Genomic DNA, 8,887 nt, shown 5'->3' on the forward strand with positions numbered 1-8,887 from the left:
CATAGCATTTATGGGTCATGATAAGTCAATGAAAAATATTCTCAACAATTTCTTAATTGTTTTGAGATTATTTGAGATTTTAATTCATATTATGCTATTTTTAATTATTTTTAATTGTTTTTTAATTACTTTCTGATTTCAAAAATTTGTGAGAAAATAAGTCAAAACTTGTTTGACTATTGAACCTATGAGAATTTAATTGGACTCATTGAAGTTGTTTTGAATTGAATTGGAGGTTTGACCTTATTTGTTTATTTTCTATTTGTATTTTATTTTAATTCAAAAAATACCAAAAAAATATCACTTACTCTTTGTCTTGTTATCTTCATTTCTCTTCTGTTTGGTGTTGATTGAGGTTGATTTGAATCAACTTTGATCAATTGGAATTGATTGATGTCTTCTTTTCCCCTCCCTTTCATCTTAATCCCTTTCTTTCCATTAATGGCCAATGAGTTAAAGTCTTTGATGACACTGAAATTCACAATATTTTTGACTCCGATTTCGCATGCATTTTAGTTGTTTTATTGTTATTTTGTTATGTTAGTACTATGTTTTTCTTTGTTTTCAGGTTTTTAGTCTAATAAGAGCCCCGATCGAGAAAAGGAGTGAAAATGAGCTAAAAAGCCTAAAAATCAGCATTTTGCACTTGTGGCTCCCACTGTGGCTGGCGCCATGGGTCCAGCCATGATGTGTCATAGTTCAACTTCTCCTCAACTGCCACATCTCCCACTATCTCCATTTGGGCACCATGGTGTTGTGGCGGGCGCCACCAAAACAAAGAAGTTTCCCTCCCATTTTCAAAGTGAAGGGCATCCTTGTCATTTCCATTATTTCCCTTGCCTATAAATAGAGCCTTTATTTCATTTTGTTTCTTGATCCAAACTTAGTTACAACTAGGCATATATCAGTATTGTAAAAGTGGTAATCGCTTCACATCAGAGTGTTGCCACACTGTATAATCGAGTCTGTAATCGAGTTTGGAGCACTTTGGAAGGAAGTTAATCCTGCCGCCATTTTCATTTCTGTTTCGCACTTTATTCAACCGTCCAATTGGAGCAGGTTTTATTCCTTTACCTTTGTCTACTTTACTTTCCCGCATTGTCTTTACTTTGTTTACTTTCCCGCATTCGCACTACTTTATTTATTTCCCGCACTCGCACTATTTTATTTATTTCTCGCACTCGCACAACTTTATTTATTTCTCGCATTCGCATTACTTTGTTTATTTCTCGCGCTCGAACTACTTTGTTTATTTCTCGCACTCGCACTACTTTATTTATTTCTCGCACTCGCACTACTTTGTTTATTTCTCGCACTCGCACTACTTTTATTTAAATTAAAATGCACCTTTGCTTTACCATGTCTAGCTAAACCTATAAAGGTTAGAATGTAAGGATCGTAATTGAACCGATAATCCGTACAATTGTTCGTAGAAACACTTAAGGGCTATTTTGACTTTCAACTTAAGTTTTCCCGCACTTAATTTCCGTTGGGTAAGATCGAAAGTCGTCCAACATCTTTTCAAACTTAGTTGTTTTTAACTATTTCAAATACAGTGAAAGCGCTTTGTTTAGTTCATTAGGAGTTTTTAACTTAAAAAGAAAAGTGATTTTAAAACTATTTTCGGACGCGTTTATAAGTTTAGAGTCTGGTTCGTGAGAACCTTTTTTGGTTAAGAAATCCAGGTCAAAATACTTTTCAACTTAGTCAAGACACTATATTTCTTAAAAATGGGTTTACTACTCTAACACAATGCGCGCCTTTTTATAAGTTACAATAAGAGGGTTTGATTAGGGAGTACAACTCGGTTCTGAATACGCGAAAGCGATAGTTCCCATTAAATTGCTTCTTTTCAAAGTAGGAAACACTGCCCATAAGTAATTCTATTAGCAAGTACTAGGATTATTAATTGATTATGTGAATTACATTCGAACCTATCTTTATTAATTGAATTTTATTTAATACTTATTTTTCATTGTGCACTCTTAAAACCCCTATTTCGATTACCTTAGATAAACACCGTAACAATAGATAACGATAGATTGACGCTTGGTCTCTGTGGATTCTACAATCTTTTATATTACTCTGACACGTTCGTATACTTGTGAAAAGCACGCATCAAGTTTTTGGCGCCGTTGTCGGGGACCAATTTCGTCAAATTTCGTACCCTGTTGTTATATCGTTTAGACTTAGGTTGTTACCTGCCGATCAATACGAAGAACTCGCAGCACCGGAAGCTTAGTATACCCTCTGGCGGAACCTGAACGTTACGCTCGCGCACGTTTATTTTTCCATAGAATTAGGAGAGCTATGGCCAAAGATCAAAATCATAGACCTCTTAAGGATTTCGCCCAACCATCCAACGAAGAACCTAGTTCTAGTATAGTAAACCCAACCATCCCAGCTAATAATTTCGAACTTAAACCCTCCCTGTTGCAACTAGTGCAACAGAGACAATTCACAGGTCTTGCTACTGAGAACCCAAACCAACATTTAAAAATATTTCTCCAATTAGCAGACACTTTTAAAACCAATAGAGCTTCTCCTGAGGCAATCCGCTTAAGATTATTCCCTTTCTCCCTCAGAGATAAAGCCATATCATGGTTAGATTCCCTTCCACCTAATTCCATTACAACTTGGGACAACCTTAGAAAAGTATTCCTTGCTAGATACTTTCCCCCAAGTAAGACCGCCGTTCATCAAAACCACATAACCAGATTTACCCAGAACCAAGGAGAATCGTTGTTCGAAGCTTGGGAGAGATATAAAGAGTTGTTAAGAGCATGCCCACATCATGGTTTAGAAAATTGGTTAATCATTCCGACCTTATATAACACACTTCACTATAACACTAAGATGACCATCGACGCCGCCGCAGGTGGCACTCTGATGAACAAACCTTATCCTGAAGCTAGCACCCTCATCGAAGATATGGCTCAAAACCATCAATCATGGGGAGTTGAACGAGCGACAGTTGAGAAGAAGGAAGCCCAAGGAGGAGTACATGAATTAAGATCTATAGACATGATGTAAGCTAAAATGGACGCGTTAGCCCTCAAGGTTGAGCATATGTGCATAAACCCGAATACTGCAGCTGCAGTTTCATCGGATTGTGAGATATGTGGAACCAAAGGACACCAATCTGCAGAATGCAGTCTATTAAACGAAACCAACTCTGAGCAAGTGAACTACGCCCAAGGGAACCCATATTCGAATACCTATAACCCTGGATGGAGGAATCACCCGAACTTCTCCTATAAGAACAATAACCCTATCCAAAATAATGCACCTCCGAGACAACGAGGTTACCAAGCCCCAAAACCAAATCAACCTATGCAACCTGTGCCACCAAAGCCGAGCCTTGAGAAAATTATGGAAAATTTTATCACTGCTTAAACCCAACAAAACAAAGAGTTCATGAACCAAAACATTCACGTTAATGAACTGATTACCCAGTTAGGAGCCAAGGTTGACCAGATAGTTACTCATACTAAGATGCTTGAAACCCAGATCTCTCAGGTAGCCTTAAACCAAGCCCCCTAGACTACACCTGGAGGACAGTTCCCTGGACAACCTCAACAGAATCTGAGAGGACAAGCCAATGCCATTACCTTACAAAGTGGGAACGCTTATGATGAGCCACTAAACCCAAGACTGAGTGAACCTAAAACTTCTAAGGAATATACTGAACCCACAGACAAAGTGAAGGAACCAGAGGAATCTGAAAAAATAGGAAGGTCAAGAAAAAGGAGAAGAACCTAAAGATAAAACTTATGTACCACCCCCGCCATACAAACCACTGGTACCATATCCGCAAAGACTCAAACAAACCCAGATCAATAACCAGTATCGGAAATTCATTAAGATTATAGAAAAACTTCATGTAGAAATCCCTTTCACAGAAGCCATCACCCAAATACTTCTTATGCAAAGTTTCTCAAAGACATCCTTACCAACAAACGTAGACTCGACGATCCGAAACCCTTGGAATGCAATTCTATTTCTGAGAATAAGTTACCCAAAAAAGATAAAGATCCTGGAAATTTCTCCATTCCTTGTCTTTTGGGAAGTCATGTCATCGAAAAAGCTTTTCTAGACTTAGGAGCTAGTGTGAGCTTAATGCCTTTAGCAGTTTGTGAGAGGTTAAACTTAGGAGAATTACAGCCTACTAAGATGTCACTTCAGTTAGCCGATAGATCTGTTAAGTATCCGATAGGCATATTAGAAGATGTCCCTGTTAGGATAGGTCAGTTATTTATCCCTACTGATTTTGTTGTCATGGACATCAAACAGGACAATGATATACCAATCCTTCTAGGTAGACCATTCTTATCAACTACAGGAGCCATAATAGATGTCAAGAGAGGAAAATTGACCTTTGAGGTAGGTGACGAGAAGATAGAATTTATACTTTCAAAATTTCTTATGGCACTTGTGATGGGAGACGCATGTTATGCCATAGATATCATTGATGAATGCGTTAGGGAAATAGAACAAGAAGAAATCATAAAAACAATTAAGTTGCCATCAACCCTCATACTGGAAGATGATGAGTTTAGGAAGCCCTACATAGATGATAACCTTTACGAATGTTTATCCCTTACCCCAGATCCTATCCCATGCCCTAAGAAACCAACCTTAGAACATAAAGAACTGCCTAAGAACCTGACATATGAGTTCCTCGATGAAGAGATGAACCGTCCAGTTATAGTCAGTGCTACCTTGAGCCAAGAGGAAACATACCAACTCTTAGATGTTTTACGAAGATATCCCTCAGCCTTAGGATATAATATCTCTGATTTGAAAGGTATAAGCCCATTCGTATGCATGCATCAGATTTCGCTCGAAGAAGATTCAAAGCCCTCCAGAGAACATCAGAGAAGAATAAACCCTATAATGAGTGATGTTGTTAAAAAGGAAGTTCTTAAGTTACTTGAGGCAGGTATAATCTATCAGATCTCGGATAGTAAGTGGGTGAGCCCTGTGTATGTAGTACCTAAAAAGGGAGGCATCACAGTAGTGCAAAATGATAAAGGCGAACATGTAGCAAAACGGATAGAAGGAGGATGGCGGATGTGCATAGACTACAGAAAGTTAAATAAAGCAACCAGAAAGGATCATTTCCCTTTACCGTTTATAGACCAGATGTTGGAGCGTCTAGTCAGACACTCTTACTTCTTCTATCTAGATGGATACTCTGGATTCTTCCAAATACCTATCCACCCCGAAGATCAAGAAAAAACTACCTTTACATGCCCTTATGGAACTTTTGCCTACAGACGAATGCCATTCGGTCTCTGTAATTCCCTAGCTACTTTCCAACGCTGCATGATGTCAATCTTTGCAGATTACCTAGATAGTATCATGGAAGTATTCATGGATGATTTCTCAGTTTTCAGATTTGATTTCAAAAATTGTCTTGCTAACCTTGAGAAAATCCTAGAGAGGTGCGTGGAGGTGAACCTTGTGCTAAACTGGGAAAAGTGTCATTTCATGGTCACCGAAGGGATTGTTTTAGGATATATAGTTTCCGAAAAAGGTATTGAGGTAGATAGAGCTAAGATAGAAGTCATAGAGAATCTAAAACCACCCAAAACTATCAGAGAAGTCTGAAGTTTCCTAGGACATGTTGGATTCTACCGGCGTTTTATCAAGGACTTCTCAAAAATAACTAAACCTTTAACTGGCCTTTTAATGGAAGATGTTGAATTCATTTTCGATGAAAAATGTAATAAAGCATTTAATCTTTTAAAACAAGTGTTGATTTCAGCACCTATTATGCAACCCCTTGATTGGTCAGAACCTTTTGAGATAATGTGCGACGCTAGTGATTATGTCGTTGGAGCCGTTCTAGGACAAAGAAAAGATAAAAAAATTACATGTGATTTATTATGCCAGTAGAACCCTAGGCGCCGCCCAACGTAACTACGCAACAACTAAAAAGGAACTACTAGCTGTAGTTTTTGCTATAGACAAATTTAGATCTTATCTAGTAGGAGAAAAAATTATAGTTTACACCGATCATGCTTCCATTCGTTGCCTATTAAGTAAAAAAGATGCCAAGCCCAGGCTACTCCGATGGATTCTGTTACTACAAGAGTTTGATTTAGATATCAGAGATAAAAAAAGGCACTGAAAGTGTAGTAGCTGATCACCTTTCTAGGCTAGAACACCTGAAACCAGACTTAGTACCCATAAATGATGATTTTGCCTATGATAGACTGATAGCTAAACTAGAAACCATTGAAGAAGATAGCCTATGCCCTCATGAGCACTTCCAAAAATACTTAGCAGTAAGTAACGTACCATGGTATGCAGACTTTGTTAATTACCTAGCTGCTGATATCGTACCCCCTGATCTTGACTATCACCGGAAGAAGAAGTTCTTCAAAGATGTAAGAAACTTTTATTGGGACGAACCGCTCCTTTTCAAAAGGGGTAAAGATAGCATTTTTCGCCGCTGCATTCCAGAAGAGGAGGTAAAAAGTATAATTGAGCATTGTCACTCTGCACCCTACGGTGGACATGCGAGCACCTCTAAGACATACGCCAAGATTCTTCAAGCTGGCCTATTCTGGCATACCATGTGGGCGATGTCCATGCTTGCATTGTCAAATGTGATAGATGCCAACGCACGGGAAATATTTCAAGACGTGACGAAATGCCTCTAAGAAACATTCAAGAAGTAGAACTCTTCGACGTTTGGGGTATAGATTTTATGGGACCGTTCCCACCATCCTTAGGAAACAAGTATATCTTAGTAGATGTGGACTACGTGTCTAAGTGGATCGAAGCTATAGCTGCACCCACAAACGACACTAGAGTGGTGATCAAGTTATTTAAAAACTATATATTCCCTAGATTTGGAACACCCCGTTTAGTCATAAGCGATGGAGGATCGCACTTCATATCGAGAATATTTGATAAAATTTTAAGCAAATATGGAGTTAGGCATAGAGTAGCGACACCATACCACCCACAGACTAGTGGCCAAGTAGAAGTATCCAATAGGGAGATAAAATAAATTCTAGAAAAAATTGTTTCTATATCTAGAAGAGACTGGTCTCAGAAGTTCCAAGAAGCATTATGGGCCTTCATAACCGCTTTGAAAACCCCTATAGGAACAACTCCCTATCAACTAGTCTATGGAAAATCATGTCATTTACCTTTTGAATTAGAGCATAAGGCCTATTGGGACACTAAAACTTTGAATTTGGATTACCTGACCGATGGTGAAAAACGTGTCCTTGACATCCACAAACTGGAAGAACTCAGACAATCTGCCTACGAGAATGCCAAAATATATAAAGAGAGAACAAAATCCTGGCATGACAAGAGAATTGTGAAAAAATATTTCAATATGGGAGACCCTGTTCTCCTGTTCAATTCTAGGTTACGACTTTTCCCTGGGAAGCTGCGTTCAAGATGGACTGGCCCTTTCAAAGTATCTAAGATTCTAAGATCCGGAGCTGTAGAAATCAAGAACGAAACCTGTAGTCCATTCGTTGTAAATGGGCAAAGATTGAAGCTCTATTAAGGAGGAGACATTCCAACAGACTACTCCAGCCACACTCTGATAGATCCACCAATTCCTACGACAGGTGTATAAGTTCCGCTCGTCAAGCTAATGACGTTAAACAATCGCTGCTTGGGAGGCAACCCACGGTTTTCTTATCTTGTTTTACTTTTTTGCATTTATTTACTTTATTTTATTTTATTTTATCATATTTTCGTCAAGACTAAATATCAATTGCAATGTTTGTGTTTTCAGGATCCTTTTCCCTAACCTTTGCAGGATGCAACACTTTGATGACATGCACGTAGCTTTCAGAGATGACGCCCAGAGGGAGCGTTACATAGCTCTCTACGAGCGCCCTATGGCCCCTACACGCTATCCAGACCAGGATTGCATGGAAGCCCTAGGCATTGAACCGAGCATCAGATTCCTGTGCCACCAACTCCAATGGGATGAATTCGCTGATGACTTGAGCAACACCTACAGGAACTTGACTTTGGAGTTCCTCAGTTCGTTTGATTATGATCCTTACTCCGAACCAGATGGACATGCTGTTTTCAGGCTATTCGGGATTGAGTACTCTTTCAGCCAGAAGGAGTTCGGTGACTTATTAGGTTTTCAGACTACCCCCGACGCCATCCCTAAGACACCGATGGGATACTTTCTGGGTAAGGAAGTGGAGAAATTTTGGAGCGATATCTCTGGTGGAGGGAGTCAGGATCCTTCCACTCAGTTGTCCCATGCTATCCACAACCCTGCTATGAGGTATTTCCAAATGATACTGGCCCACTCTTTTCTTGGAAGACCAGATGCTGAGACTCTACTGAGTGAGGAGGAGATATTTTTGTTATTTTGTGCATCCCAGTCATGCCCTGTGGCATGTGGGAACTTTCTGCTGTGTCGCCTTAGCAGTGTTGCCAGATCATCTGAAGGAGTTATTCATGTAGGAGGGATCGTCACACAGATTGTCATTGCCTTAGGTCTGTCCCGCAAGCTGCTCCATCTCAGGACTTTCTATGGCTATACTACTATGGATATTGATTTCTGCTTGACCAGATGATTGATGAGGAGATCCTCTTTCAACCCCAGACAGTTCAGATTATTGATTGATAGTGAGACGATACACTACTTTACACTGCCAGATCCGATGATGACCAGTGTTCATGACCCGGCTAACTGGAGTTATGCTTTGGAGGGTCATGGAGAGACTGTTGGGGAGCCTAGATCCCCACCTGTAGCTGATTATACTCCTACACCACCTTCACCCAGGATTACTGTGCTCTCTAATAATTTATCTTTGCAGACCCCAGATATCCGCACGCAAATCGCCGAGTGTCGTAGAGAGACTGCCGAGCTTAGACGGGAGGTGGC

General features: G+C 39.6%; 1 non-coding gene across 1 annotated transcript; it reads right to left on the reverse strand.

Moving 5' to 3' along the window:
- Nucleotides 1-2,694: 2,694 nt before the first annotated feature.
- Nucleotides 2,695-2,801, reverse strand: LOC127077302 (small nucleolar RNA R71). The gene has a single exon (XR_007787140.1). It is a non-coding gene; the product is annotated as a small nucleolar RNA R71 (small nucleolar RNA).
- Between the last annotated feature and the right edge of the window lie 6,086 nt (nucleotides 2,802-8,887).

The sequence above is a fragment of the Lathyrus oleraceus genome, chromosome 4, assembly GCF_024323335.1.
Source record: "Lathyrus oleraceus cultivar Zhongwan6 chromosome 4, CAAS_Psat_ZW6_1.0, whole genome shotgun sequence".
NCBI lineage: Eukaryota > Viridiplantae > Streptophyta > Magnoliopsida > Fabales > Fabaceae > Lathyrus > Lathyrus oleraceus.